We start from the raw sequence: 18,796 nt of genomic DNA, 5'->3' as shown, positions 1-18,796 counted from the left end.
ACAACAACAACAACAAAATGTTAAACCAAAAAAAAAAAAAAAATCCTGAAACAAAACATACAGGAAATCTAGGACATCATGAAAAGACCAAATCTAAGAATAATAGAAATAAAGGACAGAGAAAAAAATCCAGCTCAAAGGCCCAGAAAATGCTTTCAATAAAACCATAGAAGAAATTTTTCCTAGCTAAAGAAGTATCCTCTATATTTCTAAAAGCTGACAAATGAATTTGAAAACATTTTTTTGTAAAGAAATGTTTAATATTTGAGAAAGTATGTTATTGGTTATTTTTTCCTCTTTTACTCTTTGTTACATCTTTTTCTCAGATGTTTCTCTTTTGGGTGTCTGCCACCTAGCTCCCAAGTAAATCACACATGGAGGGTTATTCTTACTTATAAATGCCTGGACTTAGCTTGGTTTGTTTCTTGCCAGCTTTTCTTAACTTTAGATTATCACATTTACCTTTTTCCCCTGGGCTTTTTCCTTTTCTTACTTCTGCATATCTGTCATTCCCCCTTACTCCATGGGTGACTGTGTGGCTGGTTGGCTGGGCCCTAGCATCCTTGTCTCCTTGTTCTTGCTCCTTCTTCCTGTGGTGATATTTTGTTTGTGCTTTGACAAAGCTTGCCTGGGGATCAGAGAACAAAGCCAGCCACTATATTATACATTTAGGTCAGGCAGTGGCAGCACACGCCTTTATTGCTAGCATTCCTGAGGCAGAGATTCATCATGATCTCTGTGAGTCCAAGGCCACACAGGGAACAGAGCCAGAAGTGAGGACACAAGCCTTTAGCCCCAGCACTAGTTAACCATAGAGGTCTAGATGGCTGTATAGACAGACAGGAAGTGATAGAGCTTGGCAGAAAGAGGAAGTGATGTAGCTGGGTGGAGATAGAAAATAAGATGGCAGGGCACGGAAAGGTATATAAGGCATGAGTATCTCTCTTTGGTTGAGGGTTTACTAGTGGTAAGAACTTGTGGCTGGCTTGTTCTATTCCTCTGATCTTTTAGCTTTCACCTCAATATCTGGCTCCGGAATTTTTTTTTTTTATTAATAAGACCATTTAGCAATTCATATTACATCTCCTCTCTTCTTTTCTTCTTCTATTTATTCTCTGCCTGCCAGCACTGAATATCCTTTCTCCTGCCTCGCTATTGGATGTTCAGCTCTTTATTAGGCCATCAGGTGTCTTAGACAGGCACAATAACACAGCTCCACAGAGTTAAACAAATGCAACATAAATGAATGCAACACATCTTTGCATCATTAAACAAATGTTCCACAGCACAAACAAATGTAACTCATCTTAAAATAATATTCTACAACAAAAGTATACATATTTAACCTTATAGACACATTACACAAACTTCCATGTAAGACCTATATGCATATATGTTATATATATATATATATATATATATATATATATATATATATGTAAGTCATGAGTCGGCACTCTTATGATTTTATATATCCATTACATAAATTTAAACTAAGAAGAAATATATATTCAGTAAATATATGTTAGATATGTAGTAAGTAAAACAGTGTTATAATTAGAGTTTATTAGATTCAGTATATGGCACTGAGTTCTTCAGGGTTGGTAGAGTTTTAATGACTGCTTCTACTTCACTAGGTTATAGGTCTTTTTAAAAAGTGCTAATTTGATCATGATTTGAATTTGGCAGATTGTGTATATTAAGAAAATTATCATTCGTTTAGATTCCTTAAATCATATCCTCATGTTTCTCTGGATTTTCTCAGTGCCCTTACACCTCACTTTTCATCTCTGATTTTGTTAATTTTAATATTCTTTCTTCACATGCATTTTACTTAATTTGCACAAGAGTTTGTGGATCTTCATCGATTTGTCATCTTTTTATTTTTGTGGGATTTTTTTGGTTGTTTTTATTTAATTGATTTCAGCACTGAGTTTGATCATTTCTTACTCTTTACTCACTCCTTTTGGATATGATTTCTTCATTTTGATTCAATTCTAGAAAGTCTTTTATTTCTTTCTTAATTTCTATCCTGATGGTATTTCATCAAGTAGTGGACTGTTCATTTCCCACGAGCCTTTTAGCATCATATTTTTGTTGTTGTTGTTGCTTTAATCCCAGATGGTCACTTAGGATGCAAGATGATATTGCAATACTCTTGTATCTGTAGAGACTTGTGTCAAATTATGTGCTCAGTTTGGTAGACAGTTCCATAGGATGCTGAGAATAACATGTATTTTCTTATGTTTGGGTGAAATGTTCTGTAAATATTTGCTTGGTTCATTTGGTTTATAACATCAATTAGATTAATCATTTCTCTGTTTATTTTTTGTCTGGATTACCTATCCATTGGCAAGAGTTGAGTAACTCCCACTATCAGTGTGTGAGGGTCAATATGTGGTTTAAGCTGTGATGGTGTTTCTTTTTTCAAGATTCGATGGCCTTCTGTTTCGTGTATAGATGTTAAGAACTGCAATGTCCTTTTGGTGGATTTTTTTTTCCTTTAATCAGTATGTAGTGTCCTTCTCTGTTTCTTCTAATTATTTTTGGTTTGAAGTCTATTTTGCTTGATATTAAAAAGGCTACACTCGCTTGTTCCTTAGGTCCATATGCTTTGAATATCTTTTGTCTATTTTTTTTTTTTTACTCTTAGGTGATGTCTATCATTGGTGCTACAGTGTGCTTCTTAGATAAAACAGAATGATGGAACCTGTTTTTCCATCTATTCTGTTAGTCTGTGCCTTTTATTGGGCAATTGAGAACACTGATGTTGAGAGATATTTAGGAGAAATGCGTATTAATCCATGTTATTTTGTTGCAGTGTGTGTGTGTGTGTGTGTGTGTGTGTGTGTGTGTGTGTGTGTGTGTGCTTTCCCTCTTTTGATTTGCTGATCTGGAATTATGTTTGCCTTGTGTTTTGGTGGTGTGGTTTTCCTATTTTGATTGGAGTTTTCCTTCTAGTGCCTTCTATAGGGCTAGATCTTTTTTTTCATAGACATTGCTTAAATTTGATTTTACCAGGGAATGTCTTACTTTCTCCATCTATGGTGATTGAAAATTTTGCTGAGTATTTTAATCTTGGCTGGCATCTGTGGTTAGACTCTGTAGAACATCTGTCCAGGTCCTTCTGACTTTTAGAATCTCCACTGAAAAGTCAGGTCATTCTAATAGGTCTGCCTTTATATGTTACCTGGTCTTTTTCCTTTGCAGCTTTTAATATTCTTTCTCTGTTTATACATTTTGTGTTTTGATTATTTTGTGAAAGGGGGATCTTTTCTCATGCAGTCTATTTAGGGTTCTGTGTGATTATTGTACCTTAATAGATATCTCCTTTCTTAGGTGAGGGAAATTTTCTCCTATGATTTGTTGGAAATACTTTCTCAATATTTCATGTGGGTTTCTTCTCTTTACTTTATTGGTATTATTCTCAGGTTTGATTTTTTCACAGGGTCCCAGACTTTCTGGATATTTTGTCACAGGATTTTTTTTTTATTTTGGTTTAACATTTTCTTTGATCAAGGTTTCTATTTCTTCTATTGTGTCTTCAGTGCTGAGAGTCTCTCTTCTGTCCCTTATATTCTGCTACTGAGACTTGCCTCTAAGATTGTGTTCAAGTTCCTAAAGTTGTCATTTCCAAATTTCTGTCATTTTGTTTCTTTTCTTTATTAGTTCTTTTTCACTTTCAGGTCTTTAACTGTTTAATCATTTTCCCCTACTGTTCATCTTTTCATAAATTTCTTTAAGGGACTTAAATAACAATATCATATTCATTAAGTTATTTCAAGGTCTTTTTTTCTTGTGCTTTATTTATGTTGCAGGGCCTGATATGGTACAGTTGTTGGGCTCTAATGGAGACATATTGTTCTGGTTGTTTTGATTTTGGAATCCAGGCATCTGGATTTAGGGAGATTATAATTCTAGAAGCTGATTTCTGGTCCTGTCTTGTTGGTTAACGTTTTGTTCCTTGTTTTCTGTCCATTCTCTGGTTGTTAGGAGAGTGTAGTGGCTGCATGTTTCTGGTTCGGACATTCTTCTAGTATCCTGATTGGTGTGGCCACTGCAGGTTCCTGGGAAATATGATTCTACATTTTGGAAGCTGAAACTTAATTATAGGGTCCAGAAAGGGTCCAAATGATTGAGGAAGGCAGGGAGTTTCCTGTGGACCTCTAGAGCAGAAAGTGAAGAGAAAGTGAAGATCTAAAGATTGCTTATGTTCTTAGCTTGCCTACTTGCTTCTCTGGCAGGTTTGGTTGGTGGGTTCCCAGAGACTGTCAGCTGGAGCTAGGGCCTAGGATAACAGGGTGAGTAGAGAGGACAGTTGGAGGAGATCAGTGTGATGGGAGTCAAGAGAAAGAAGAGGTTGAAGCAGGTGGTCTGCTACAGAGCAGAGGATGAGATGAGGGCATTGAATTTGTAGAAATGAATGGAGGGATGAAGATTTGAAACTAGCCTACCTGCTTTCCTAACTGGAGTGGCCTGCAGGTTCGCAGGGAATTCTCCCTGGAGTTAGGGGTCTAATCAAAGCAACTGTTGGGGGGAAGAAAAGTGGGAGGGCAAAGTTGTATGATCCACTAGAAATAGGGAGAGGGCAGTGGGGCGAGAAGAAAGCTGAAGCAAGTGGTCTGCCACAGAGCTGTGGATGAGACTGAAACTTGGATTTGGAGGAGTAGAGAGAGAGGAAGAGGTGAAGATCTGAAGCATGCTTACCTATTTTCCAGTCCATACTGTTTTATTTCACTTGAACATATGAATAGAAATGTGTACAGTGTGATGATGTCTACACTATAGTTATCCTCATAGAAGTTTATGTGACAACTACCAAGTCTTCTACATCTACCACAGAAATCATAAAAAAGTGCAAATCTTGAATGAAAGTTTGTAACCAGGTATTTATTTTTTAAAAAGCAACAACACCACAATAGCATTTGAAGATTAAACTGATTTATTCACCCCAAATTCTGATAGAGAGGAGAGACTGAAAAAAGGGAAGAAACTGTAGTTCTTGCCTTTCATACTAACAACAACCCAAATTACTGTCAAGTAGCACAAAATTATCGTTATTGGAATGCATCCCTTGTATAATCTAAATCTATCCTATTTGTTATAATTTGACTTTTGTTTCAACGTGATTGTATTTTAGAGGGATTTGATATAGAATATTTCACTCTTTCTAAAGACAAACAAATGGCTCCTGCTGAACTGTCTGAACCACAGATGTGAAGCATCAGGATGAGTGTAAAGAATAAAGGGTGTCAACCACCATGAAAATAATGTTTTTCAAGTTGCTGTGCATGACATCTGTGATTAGTATACCTTTCTAATATGAAATAATATTTATTTATGGCTACATACTGTGCTCAGTTTCATAAATCCACCTATTATTCATGATGTATTTAAATATTTGAATTGCTACTTCTAAAACAATATTTAAATTGTCTAATATGTATGTAATTACATACTGGATTTTGTGGACAGTGACTTCTACTTATTAGTATTTTTATTTTTAACAAAAATAAGAAAAAAGGAAACCTTTTAAATGATAGACTAGCACATTGGTAGAAGGAAGAACTGGCTCTTAAGAAGGTCCATTAGACTTATGGCCAAATGGTGTGAAGGTGAGTCATAAAATCTTATTTTAGTATAGTCACAATCTCTCCTAAAAGGAGGCAGTCATTATTGGAGTTATGATACGCTGTACCAAACCAGCACCTGAAGCTTCTACTAATGAGAAGAAATTTAAAGGCTTGCTATCAGGGAGCTCCATTCAAGCTGAAGTCTTTCCTATTGTCTTCAAGACTCCCTGTTTCTCCTGCAAAACCCAAATTATCTCTTCCTCCATCCTCTCCTTCCAAACCCAGAGAAAGATATAAAGAATTACTAATAAAAAATATTTAAATGAACTAATAAAAGTGAGAATGACTTTTCTCAGAAATGACTAGGAGATACTAGATCATGAGGAAGGGAGTAGAATAAGAGAACACAGCTCTGAATGCAGACTATGATAGGAAGTCAGAAGAGCACTGTTTGTGTCGATTTTAGTGTATAAAGTTACCTGAATATCACATCTATACACCTAACTAAATGCTAACAGTGTTTCATTTGAGATCTTAAATTATTCTGTCTGTCTGGAATTCTGTTTGCCCCTGCTCATTCTCTTATTTTTCTTAAACACTGGTCATATTACATTTACTTAATTGAGAATCAGTGTATCAGTAATGTGTGTGTGTGTATGTGTGTGTGTGTGTGTGTGTGTGTGTGTGTGTGTGTGTAAGCCTGTGTATCTGTGTGCAGATCCACGCACATGGAATGAGTGTAGGTATGTAGAGAGGCAAGAAGAGAGTGATGAATCCTCTGGAGCCTGAGTTACAGGTATACAGATACTGGGAAATCAAACTGAGTCCTCTGTAAGAGCAGCAAGAGTTCTTACTGCTGACCTATCACTCCAGCCTGGTCATGTTCTTTTTACTTTGGAGGATGAAAAAATTTGCTTTCTGGGGATGATGACAAACTACAAAATGAATGACGAATAAGCAGACTGAACAACATCCCAACATGTAAGGAGTATCTACAAAATCACAGTGTTTTCAAAAACAATCACTCCTTCTAGTTTGATTTGTTTTTAATTTTAATTTATTATTTTTAACTAGGCGGTAATTAAACTGATACTGATTTCCACAAATCATCCACATTTTACCTTTGATTGCGCATTTTTTTCTCTTTATTTTTCCAAAGTCTTGTAATCCATATGCTTGAATTAAGCCAGGATGAGAAATGGTGAATATTAAGCATCTACATTTAGCTTGAGATACTGAATATAGTAAATAGTTCTTCTACCAATTCAATGAAGAAATTTATAAAATACAAAATTATATCTAAAAATAGGGCTTTCCTAAATTGGAGAGCAATTATTTGTTGTGTTAATAGTATGTTAATTCAGATAACGTTATTTTTTTCCATTAAAGTATTTGCTTAATTTTTTTCAGTTTTTCAGTACAATGGTTAAAAATAAATTTCTACAACAATACTAAATAAATACATTTTATATAAGTACATGATATAAGTGAATTTATTCAACACACTTTTGTTTATGGGTCTCCCAAAATACAATCTGATATCAAGGAAGTAATGAATGGTTAAAATGGTTGTTTAGCTTTTGTTTTTATTCCTTTTGCTAGTGCTAAATAGTAATAGAGAATCTGGCATCCGTGATATACTTTTGTAAGAACAGCAAGGGTGGAACATTTGGCTCCTTGTAATAGTGGAGTCTGTTTTTCCTTTATTCCAGTGACATACAGTATGAATAAGATTCTTAAGGCAATAAAAAGAGTATATATAGGTCAAGTTTGTCTGATTAGCTGGTTTTCTGCCTAGCAGTGGTTAGGGTGACTTCTGTGATGTACTGTCTTAGCCAATTATGTGTTAGGAGGTAAGTAGGTGTTATCAGGCAGCAAACAATTTTTTTTTTAAAAAAAAAAAATCCCTGGAGCAAATGTGTTGCGGAAATTTTTCCTGTGTCCTGTCTGGCCCAGGGTAGGGACAAAGCTCTCACCCACAGTCCTGCAGCCTCTTATAAAATAATCACACAGAGGCTTAATATTATTTATAACTGCTTGGCCATTAGCTCAGGCTTATTACTAACTAGCTGTCATATTTAAATTAGCCCATAATTCTTATCTATGTTTAGCGATGTGGCTTGGTAGCTTTTCTCAGTTCTGTCTTGTCATCTTCCTTCCTCTGTGTCTGGCTGGTGACTCCTGACTTAGCTTTTCTCTTCCCAGAATTCTCCTTGCCGCTTATCCTGCCTGTCCTTCCTGCCTGGCTACTGGCCAATCAGCATTTTATTTATCAACCAATCAGAGCAACACACATTCACAGCATACAGAACAACATCCCACAGAACAAATGTCATTCCAATTTGGTTCTGATTTCTCTCCATGGTCCACTTCATCCAGGGAAAATCTCCCCTTCTCTCCACATCCTTTCCCTTCATCTTTGTTCACATTAGATCTCGATCCTTCTTTATAAGTTGCAGTAGACCAAGTTCCAGGTTTCACAGCATTTATCTCAGTGGGTTATATTATCATAATTTACATAATCGAACATGCTTTACCTCACTAGAGCCTGAGTTATGTGAAATTGGGAATAAGGTGACCTATGGATTATCACTACTTTATCCAATGCTAGGTAGTCTCTTTGTCACATTGTAACTGTTCAATGTGTAGTGAGAGAAAGGAAAGCCAATACACAGAAAAATGAAATTTACCTAAATCTTCACATAGGCCTTATGCAGCCTCTTGACACTAAAATGTGCAGCTGAGGGCTAGGTCTCACATAATAGGAGTCAAGTACACTTTATCGTCCTTGTTTACTGATGACTAACAGGTTTATCAATGTGTTTGTCTGTTAAATGTCAACATTGATTACCGTTCAAACTTTCACCTCTGAAGGGACCCTTTTCAATCCATGGGTACCTTCGTACTGAAGCGGCACTGTGAAGCAGTCAATAAAGAGATGGGCATCAAAACCATGGGTTGCAAAACGAAAAGAAAATGTCAAGGACCTGGTTCAAAAGCATTAAGAAATTTCAGACATGACAGATGTCCATTAAAACACAAGTCTGTCTGGTGAATCCACATGAGATAGACACAGATATAGCCAGCTCTTTAAGTCGCCAAAAGGCTTACATGCTTTTGTTTGTCTTGTTTTGTTTTGTTATTGTTGTTTGTTTGTTTGTTTGGCTGGTTGGTTGGTTAGGCTTTGGTTTTGGTTTTGGTTTTGTTTATTTGTTCCTGGATCTGATTTTTATAAAAATCCTTCCACTTTCCCTGTTCTCTCTCATGGGTTTCATTCCTTTCTCTTCTCTTCCATTAGGTCACACACTAATATTTAGACAAGGAAAGTATTATCACAAGAGGAACCAGAAAAAAGACATTTGTATGCAGAGCAGACTTCCTTAGTCAATGCAGTCTATGGGAAAGGGGTTAAGAGTCCCACCCCCAGGTCAGTTCTCTTGGCAACTCTGGAAGGACATTGTAACACCAATTTTCTATGAGGATAGAATGAACCCAATGTGGCATTTTGACTGCCATTGCCCCTCTTGCTCACAGATGCTAAGATGCAAACCAACAATGACATTCATCAGAGTTGTAATACTATATTTTGAAACCTCAAGAGCAACTCCTACATTCAACACACACTTGGCAAAATTCCTTCCTCTCTTCCCCTCCGTTTACTTTTGGGTATCACTTGTCTTAATTTCTGTTTCCCTCATTAGATGGTTAAACCCTTATTTAGCCAGTGCTGTGATTACAGCTCTCCCCCACAATCTTATAAATAGCATGGTGTTTTGAAATGATTCTGAATATTATGCATAGGTGTTAAAATAATAAGTGACGCATAAACACATCTCTTGTTTATAAACCCTGAGCTTTAATTCAGTTTTTCTTTTCTAGATTGCATTAAAGCAATTTTTGTGTGTGTGGGTAGGGGGTATGGCTTTCAAATGTAATCTCTCAGAACCACCTTAATGTGTTTTAAAACAGAGCAGTGACCCTCCCACAGTTTCTGAATCAGTAGGCTTGAGAGAAGTTCTGATTGCTTTCATATGTAAGTTGTCAGATAAAGCTAATGTTATCGGCCTCTGAAACACATTTGGAGAGTTATTGTCTATATTTTAAAATTGGTTAGAGGTAAAATGTCTGGCCCTCTTCAGTGTTTTCCTAGCAACAGAGTGGCCATTGTTTGGTATAGCCAAGTTCTCAATATACACATTAATAACATTGCATATTCATAAACTGGGGCCAGAGAGCATTGATGGCCACAATGGCTAATCATTGTTGTTAATTTGATTGGACCTGGAACCAGTTAAGACATGTGTCTTGACTGGTCAGTTGGAGTATTTACTGGTTCAAATGAAGGGGGAATATTCTCTCCCAGAGACAACAGAACCTTCTGACAGTAGCCCAGATACAATCTGAGGGAAAAGCATTGTGATTTTGCCTAACTACTTTTACTCCTTGCTGGTGATACCAATCCTGTCACTTGTTGTTGCTGTTGCCATCTTTCAGTGAAATTGCAGCCCAGTTTCTTTGACCTTCCAATGTAGAATGAAAATCAGTGCCTCTCCAGGTATCCTCCAAGCCTTCAGCCCTAGACTGGCATTACTAAGGCACACTGCTTTATAGTGAGTAACTACTGGCTTCTCAACCTCTCAACTATGTACAGTCTAATAAATCGCCCCCACATAAACACACACACACACACACACACACACACACACACACACACACACACACACACGCATGCACACACATACACTTATTCAACAGGTTCTGTTCTTCTAAAGAACTCTGACCAGTATACAAACCCATTTATGCCTGAGGTAAAGCTGTTGCAGATAGTGGGTGCGGCTGTGTGTTGCTTAGGTATAGAGATGTCAGAGATGGTAATCAAGAGATTAGAGGACAGACTTCTGGGAAAACGTTCTACCTCATTCTCATCATTTCATTTGTAAGAAGCAAAGAACATTATCTAGGAAATAATACCTTATGATGCTCGAGAGTACTTTGCTGACATAAAATGATGGAAAGAAGTGAACCAATTTGTCTTGCTTCTGAGAAATTGAAATAAATTAAGGAAATAAGGTCACGGTTGTGTTCCAGTGGTTTTGTTGCATAAACCATTCATAGTGATGGGTTAAATGAGCACAGCATTCTGAAAACCTGCCCTTGTCAAGTATTTTCACCTTTGGCCTCCTGTTGCTCTGTGTAACCTGCAGTTTCTCTAGTTATGCCTTACTACAGGGGTTGGTGTGATTGTGGTACTGTTGAGAAGCAGTTTTCTCCAGGATTAAAACCTCTCCTATTCTCCGGAGGGAAACTCCTTGAGACGGGATATCTACGGGGGACTGAAACAACAGTCTGTTTTAAGGGGAAGTGAAATACTGCAGGTAAGTTAATGAAGTCAGGAAGAAAACCACTCAAACTAGCTCCAGGAAGTCCCTGAAAATGAACAGATTCACTAGGCCCCTCCTTCCCCAATTGTATATAAATAGTAAAAACTGCTGAGAATCATTTTCAGACAAGGCAAACTGCATAAAAGACTCAGACAAATCTAGGCATCAGGAATGAGCAGAGGCCAGCTGAAGTACATAGAACAAACAGACTAACTGTTCTGCATAAAAGACAATCACATTGATTAAGCCACCTAGAAGGGCTACCTGCGGGCTGTGCAGTGTCCTCTAGGTTTCCAGCTTTGTTGAGCTCTCACATGTGCTGGGGTGTGCTTTGGTGATGCGTCTGTCTCTGAGTCATCTCTATTCCTGTTAGTAGCCCCTCATCCCTATTCCAGCAAGCAACTCCAATAAAACTCACTGGTTCACCAAGTTAAACTTTAGCAGTATCTGCACTTTGGTCTGTCATCTGTTCTCTATTTGGAGTTGTAGATATGATGTTGTTGTGCATGATTCCACAGGAAAGTCTATCACACAAGCATCAATTGAAAACAATGCCTTTCATCTAATTGACACATAACCTTTTTCTTTAACATTTACTCAGTATATGCTCTACTTTGCTCTAGGTGTACAATTGTTGAAAGATTTAAGCATACTAATAGATCTACAAAATCATCTACTTATTTACTTTTTGTCATGAAACTATAAAACTATAAACCTATCATTAGGAGCTGTGGTCTGTTTCACACTGTAGATACTTAAAGCTGATATCTCTTGATACTTGTAGATTTTGATCAATATCATCCCTTTCCCTGTCTATTAACTGCCTCCGTCACCCATGCTTGTCTAAGCTCTCATATTGTTCTACTCTCTGTTTCTTGAAGTTCGCTGTTTGCAATTCCACATATGAATGAAATCATATATGGCATGTGTCGTCATGTCAGAAAATACTATATTACTCAAAACCTAAAACAATAGTAACTACATAGTCTATCAATCCTCCTACTGGGTATGTGCACTAAAGGGTTGAAATCGATATGTTGGAGAGAGATGTCAACTCCCACAGTCACTTCCGCATTGTTTAGGGTAGCCAAGATTTGATAGCAATTTATGTTTTCATTAATGGATGAAAAGCTAAATAAAATGAGCGAAAGAATATCATGCAGCCTTTTAAATCAAATAAACTGTATATCCAGAAGGGCAAAGGCATGGCAGAAGGTATTGTGGTAATAGAAATTAGTTACACATAGTGGTGTGTCTTGTTATGTTTAGCCAATATGACTGTCAACATTTAGCAAGTGAAAGAGGCACATACACAGTGTCTATGGTCTAGGTAAACTAGATACAAAGGACAGTCATCAAGAGAGATGGAAGTGTACTTAATGAGATTGAGGTGTTTTCTAAAATAAGGGGCTGTGGACTGGGGGCAGTTTCCACTGAATAACAAAATTCACAGTTTATTTCCTTAAAAAAATCATCTTCACTTGTGGATGACCAAGGTAGATGGTACAAATCATCAAGTAAGTAAACACTGTTATATTTGGAATTGAACATGCTAGCCATTGAATCTCTCAATAATAATCTTAAAAAACAATGTTCTGGATATGTCTCACGGTTGTATCATTTTCGTTCTGGCCACTGCTTAAAGGACATTTGCAGAGGATCAGTCTTGATATAATTCCCACCAGAGCAGAGAAAGGGATTTATAAAATCTTTATAAAATAGATTATAAAATATCTCCATCTAAACCAAAATTTTGGCTATTTTCCATACAGACAATTTGAATGAAATAGCAGTCGTCCTAAGCTGGGGTCTTTAGCGAAGGGCAAACTTCAAGTCTATTTGTAATATTTGCTTACCTGATTTCAGTTATTACCTCTTGGGATGTGGGAGAACAAAGAAAACTGACATAAATATTATGGTCTTGCATTCTGTGCTCTGTGTCTATGACTGGGAAGCCTCAAGGCTTCAGAAAGAATTCCTGAGCTGCCAAGCTAATTTGCTAGCTTAGACTTAGGAAAGAACATCTCATAACTGACAGTTATTGACAAACAACAAGTGAAAGGAAATGGGGGGATGAAAGAAATGATATTTTAGGAGAAAAGAATTGAAAATAATAGCTATGGTTTGTCTAATTCTGTATATTAAATAGTCAATTTATTTGAAAATACATTTTCTTAAAGAACTTCTAAGATTTCTTAGAGTTGACTTCTACAATGACAGTATTGATTAAACTGTAGTTTTCAACAATCAGACAGTCTCCACATTAAAATTATAACAAGATAAAATACAACATTAATTATTATGTTTAATTTTTGTAAATTAAAATAAAAACAAATTAAAATTAAAACATGTTATTTTCTGCTATTTTTTAATCTAAAAAACTCTCTTGAATTATTTCCTCAGGCGAAACTTTAATCACAACTAGAAAACGGAAATTTTATCACTCTTTGATGATTTTAGACAGACCATGAACCTTTGATGGTTAAGGATAAGGCAGTTTGTGTGATTGAGAATTCAGTTTTCCACAAACAGGAAAATCATTCAAGCTATTTTTCTTCACATTTTCTCTGTGGAAATGGCATTCACTCAATTGCAAATCTCTTTATATGCAACCAACATTTTTTTTACCTTAAAAACAGTAACAAAAATATCAAGTCGTGTTGCAAGATATTTGATTACATTGTGAAGTTATGTCATATTGGTTTAATAAAAAGCTGAATGGCCGATAACTAGACAGGATTTCCAGGCACAGAGAACACTGGGAGACGAAAGGAGGAGATGCCAAGGAAGCAGATTAAGCAGAAAGACATGTAAAAGAACATAGACTAAAGATACAGGTTAATTTAAGTTATAAGAACTAGTTAGAAACAAGCCTAAGCTATCGGCCAAGGTTTCATAACTAACAATAAGTCTCCATGTTGTGATTTGGGAGTTGGCAGGACAGAGAAAGATTAGCAACAAAGTTGTGTATGGAATTCAGGTTTGCTGTAAGAAAGTTAGGAAGTCAAGGAGTCCCCTTCTGTCTGATCCACACAACACATGGCAGGTTACCCCCACACTTCTATACAGAAACATGGGGGAAATAAATTTATAATCTCATGTTTATAATTAAATATGATATTTTCTATGAAATAACTTCACATTTTAAATCATGGATCTTTCACATTAATTAATTTATTTATTTTTTAGAATGTTATACAAGAGTACTGTTTATATTACCACCCCTCCTTTGCCAATTCAACACCTTTCTTGTCTCTCTACTCCCAACTTACTGAGTCCATTTAATGTTGCTCATTCATTCCCCTCTAAGAGAGCTGGCTACAGTCATTTATTTCATATATCTGGAAATGATCACATTGCCATTCACTACGAAAACTCAAACCAAATAGAGCAGCTTACAGAATTACAGGTGACATCATAGACAGCATAAAATAAAGAACTGGAGAATAGTATCATTTAATAAAATAAATCATATTGTCAAAGGATGTACTTTTTAGCCAGCAGATACATTATTCTTTAATTTTGATTACTAAAGTGCTCAGCAGTTTGGACTATGAATTCAGATACAAAGAATAAAGGCCTTAGGATGTTTACTGGAAGGCATTAATAAATGTGGTGAGTTCTTTTATTTATTTGTTTTGTGAGACAAAGTTTCTCTGTGTAGTTATGTTGCCTGTCCTGGATCTTGCCCTATAGACCAGGTTGGCCTCAAACTCACAGAGATCTGCCTAGCTCTGCCTCCCTAGTGCTAGGATTAAAGGCATGTGCCACCACCGCCCGGCATGTGCTGAGTTTTTATACATACTCTGCCTTTTTTCCTTTCTCTCTCCATCTCTCCCTCCCTGCTCCATCTCTTACTTGAACTTACAAATTCATTAATATTTTACTTATCATTTACTAAATATTATATCATGCCATAAAGCAGTGTCATTGGAAGGACATTCTGAATTCTAAATTTGAAATATAATACGATTATTTGTGCTCTAAAAATTACATATACTATCCTGAGACACAGGGTGTAGCAAGTACTGTAACTGTTGTGTCTAATTCAAGTCTAATTTCAAGTCTGTCATGACCCTCTCTAGCAATATCAATGAGCTCAGTGGTTGAATACTGTTTTGTTTTTGTTTTTGTTCCAGCATACTGACTATTTCTCCAAGCCTCTCCACTAACAACCTGTGACTCAGTGTCTCTTTTCCAGCCAATGATGTTATAGACATGAACACCTGGGTCTCATTTTCCAAGGACCTGTCACCCTTTCCTCTGCCTTTATTCCTCCTTCCTAAGTTCAGCTCCTTCAAAATGTTGACAGGACAGAACTACAGTTTCTGATGGTTACATGAGTCAAAGCAGTCTTATCAGCTCACATCTTTATGGAAGAGGAGGCAAAGGTTTTGTCAGGAAACTTACTTGATCATATGTCTGTGCAGCATGTATTATAAATATTCAAATGAGATTTTACTTTTAGAGCTGAGCTTTTGATGAAGTTCTTAATTAGACACATTCAAAAGTTGTCTAAATGTTCTTCGCAGCACACAGCCATTTATTTTGATATTAAAGAAAAATAAATACACAAAACCAGTAAGAGGATCTTTCATCTTGGGTGAATAGACACCAGCCATAAAAATCTATTTAACACTGTATAATTGACCTGTAGAATATGTGACTTTGAAATTTCTCTTGAAAGCCAATTTAATGTTTCAATGGTAGCATTATGTGAAGTAAACAAAGAAACCAGAGTGACATAAATACATCCAGCCCTAGGAAACATGCAATACTTATTTTTAATGGATGATGAAGGCAAGGGACTTTGGAAAATGTTGTGGGCAAATATTGTTCTCTTGTCAGAATTCCATAATCATTACATTTATTGCCATTTTAGTACCCTCGTCTGTAACATTTAAGGAAAATTAGCTCTTTCCTACTACACATACTATTTAATGTTTAGGGTTTTTTACTGTGAGCTGAAGGATAACATTCAGTGATATAACAACCTGTGATACACTAAACCTCCTTGAAATTTAAGAGTGTCTCTTGCCCTCACCATCAGAACCTTCCTTTGTTGTTGTTGTTGTTTTGAGTGTGTATAGGGTCTCCTGGAGGATACATTACCAAACCTGTTCTCCATGGGGTCTTGGCATCTTGTGGCATCTTAGACAGCAAGTAGAAGAAGAGGAACGTGAGTCCTATAGACTATTGTTGCTACTCATTAGCTTAGTGACTGGAAAGGTATTTAACAGCTGACTAATGCTTTTTTGCTTTTCAATCATAGTTGCCTGAGATGATCTTCATAACTTCTCCTCTAGTTTATGTTTTTACAGTTTACATATATAAAATTTATTTAAAGGTGACATTTTCAAAAGGAATCTACACATAGCTGGGGAAAAGTAAAGGTGTTAACTATTTTGTGGAGCTATACTGACATCTTTGGTTCGGTTCTGTTTGATCAAAATTCTAATGTAGAGATAGATAAATAAGAAGATGGACAGTTAAAGGGTTGGGATGTACATAGAATCATCCAGATGCATTAGTATCAGACTGTATGCTGTTTTGGACATAAACATATTTATGAGCAAAAAAGTTTACAAAGGCAAAAAAAAGAGAGATTATGTCAACTCCACAATCTAAACATTTTAATGGCATTAATTGCATATGTAAAGTGTTAATGAAACATTGAGATGCAAAGCTCGTATGATTAAACAGACAAAATTGCTCAGAGGCTTCTCCAAATGAGGAGCAAGGTGTGTTCTCCTTAGCACAAGAAACCACGAATAAAGGTATTTGGAGAATCAAGAAAGTTCACCTGCCCTCAAAATAAAAATTTAAAACCACACACCCGCCTCCCCAATATCCTCTGTTGTTAATATACCTGATCTGATTGCCATTTGCTTGGCGCTCCGCTAATACTTGTGTTTGGACGGTCTAGAGTACGGGTGGTGCAGGCACATCCATGCCAGAGAAAAGCAAAGAAGTAAATTTTTTTTTTTTTTTTTTTAAATTGCAAGAAGCAATTGCAGAATCCGCGTTTCTGGGATTGTGTTAGGGACGCAGGCGGATGAGATGGGGCTGATTACCTTAGGCTGGAAACAGAGAGTCTTTCTGCCCTGCGGGGGAGGGGACGCCTTTCATGCGCAGCCCTCCGCTCGGATGCTCCCTCCCTCGCATTCACTTGCAAATCGCTGTGTGCTGGCAGGAGCCGGCACTTCCAGTCTCTAACCTTCCCATGGCGAGTGCTGCAGCTCCATCAGCAGAACCTTTCTCTCCGAGTGAGGAAGGGCTTTCCCACCCCCTCCCTCTTTCTCCCCCCCCCTTCCTTAATCAGAATCACTGAATGAAAGCCAATCAGAGAGAGAGTTCGCCCCGTTTTCTTCGGTTCCCTGCCGTCCAGAGTTAAAAGTGACGCTGAGAGAAAGCTTGAGTTAGACCGAAGTAGAATCAGCGATAGAAAATAACAGCAGAAAACAAACAAAAAGGGGACAGGGTGACAGTCTCTTCAGGGTTATTTTGGCTGGAACCAACTTCCGTTTTCCAGAAGCTGATGAAACCAGGTAGGAAGAATTCACCTCTTGTCTTTTAACTCCTTTAAGGTCTCGCCTTTTCTTCCCCCGCTGTTGGGGGGGAGATATGTTTTCGCTTTTATGTTTTTTTTTTCTTAAGGTATATGCGAAATTATTTCAAAATCATGACCTTTTACTAAGCAAATGAGCATGCAACTCCTTTTTCGAGTTTCCTGGAACAACTGCTTTGAATGTAGGTAATGTGAAGCTTGATAAATAATATATTATGTTCAACAGTGTGGGTCTGGATATTGGAGTTTTTGAATTTATTCATTCTGAGCAATTGCAGAAAATATTTACGGAGTGTAATTAGTCATGCTCATTCCTGTTTACCCTCTGTTTAAAATATCAGTTTAGCAGGTAGCACTGTTTGCCATGAACTCTAACATCCGACAGCATTACTTTGCATTCCATATGAACGGATTCACTCCTCACTTAGTCATAGTCATAGTTCATTGTACCTTCAGTAGAAAGAGAAATGACAGACAGAGGACAGATGATGCCTAGAAGCTGTTAGTGGTCACTAAGTATCTACATAAAGACAGTAGATTGACATCCATCAGAAACAGGATGGGTACAATTCCTATGTTCACATTTTATATGAGTCAGAAATATGAGGGGGTACAATAAAAAGGGGGGAGATTAAACACACGCAGTCAGCAGTTGCAGCATTTATTGTCTTTGCTGCAATAAAATCCATATTTTATATGGTGTTAAATTAATGCAGCATGTTGCAAGTCTAAATGAATGTCCTCAACAAGTAACTATGATAGCACTGTAAGCATGGGCCAAAGCAATAGTCTGCAAGTGTTTTCAGGCCACCACAATAAAAGCCAACTACCTCTTTACCATTAAAAGGGGAGAGTCTATAGGTACAGACAAACATCATTTTAAAACTGACCTATCATCGCTTGCTTTCAAAAAGCAGATCTATTTCCTACAATTGTGGTCCTTCATTCCAGTAAAAGCTTCTATTACCCAAAGCTGTGCATGTATTACTTCTCAGCTCTTTGGAGATGCATTATTTTTTTTTTCCATCTCATTTTTTTTTCTCTTGAAAGATCTATTTTAAAAATAATCTGTCCCTGTGATGCTGACAACTGTTATACTTCAATGCATATGTTAGGAGACTTTCTCCCTTCACACCATCCCCCTCTGTCTTTCTCTAAAACGTACTTACAAGAGCTTCACTGTGGCAAAGAACACTTGGCAAGAGTGTGCTCATTTTTTTTTTTTTTTTTTTTTTAGGTCTGGTATGGTGAGGATTTTTAATTAGTGGAACTTT

At 36.8% G+C, this 18,796-nt stretch overlaps 1 long non-coding RNA gene across 1 annotated transcript in view; it reads right to left on the bottom strand.

Annotated features, from left to right (window-relative positions):
- The window catches only part of LOC114697814, a 47,667-nt gene extending 30,452 nt beyond the window's left edge, over positions 1 to 17,215 (bottom strand). The window contains exon 1 of the long non-coding RNA XR_003735246.2: positions 17,029 to 17,215. This is a non-coding gene — a long non-coding RNA (uncharacterized LOC114697814). The remainder of the gene's footprint in view (positions 1 to 17,028) is intronic.
- Between the last annotated feature and the right edge of the window lie 1,581 nt (positions 17,216 to 18,796).

The sequence above is a fragment of the Peromyscus leucopus genome, chromosome 11 (genome assembly GCF_004664715.2).
Source record: "Peromyscus leucopus breed LL Stock chromosome 11, UCI_PerLeu_2.1, whole genome shotgun sequence".
NCBI classification, from domain to species: domain Eukaryota; kingdom Metazoa; phylum Chordata; class Mammalia; order Rodentia; family Cricetidae; genus Peromyscus; species Peromyscus leucopus.
Note: the sequence above shows the minus strand (reverse complement) of the source record. Positions and strands in the feature narration are given on the sequence as shown.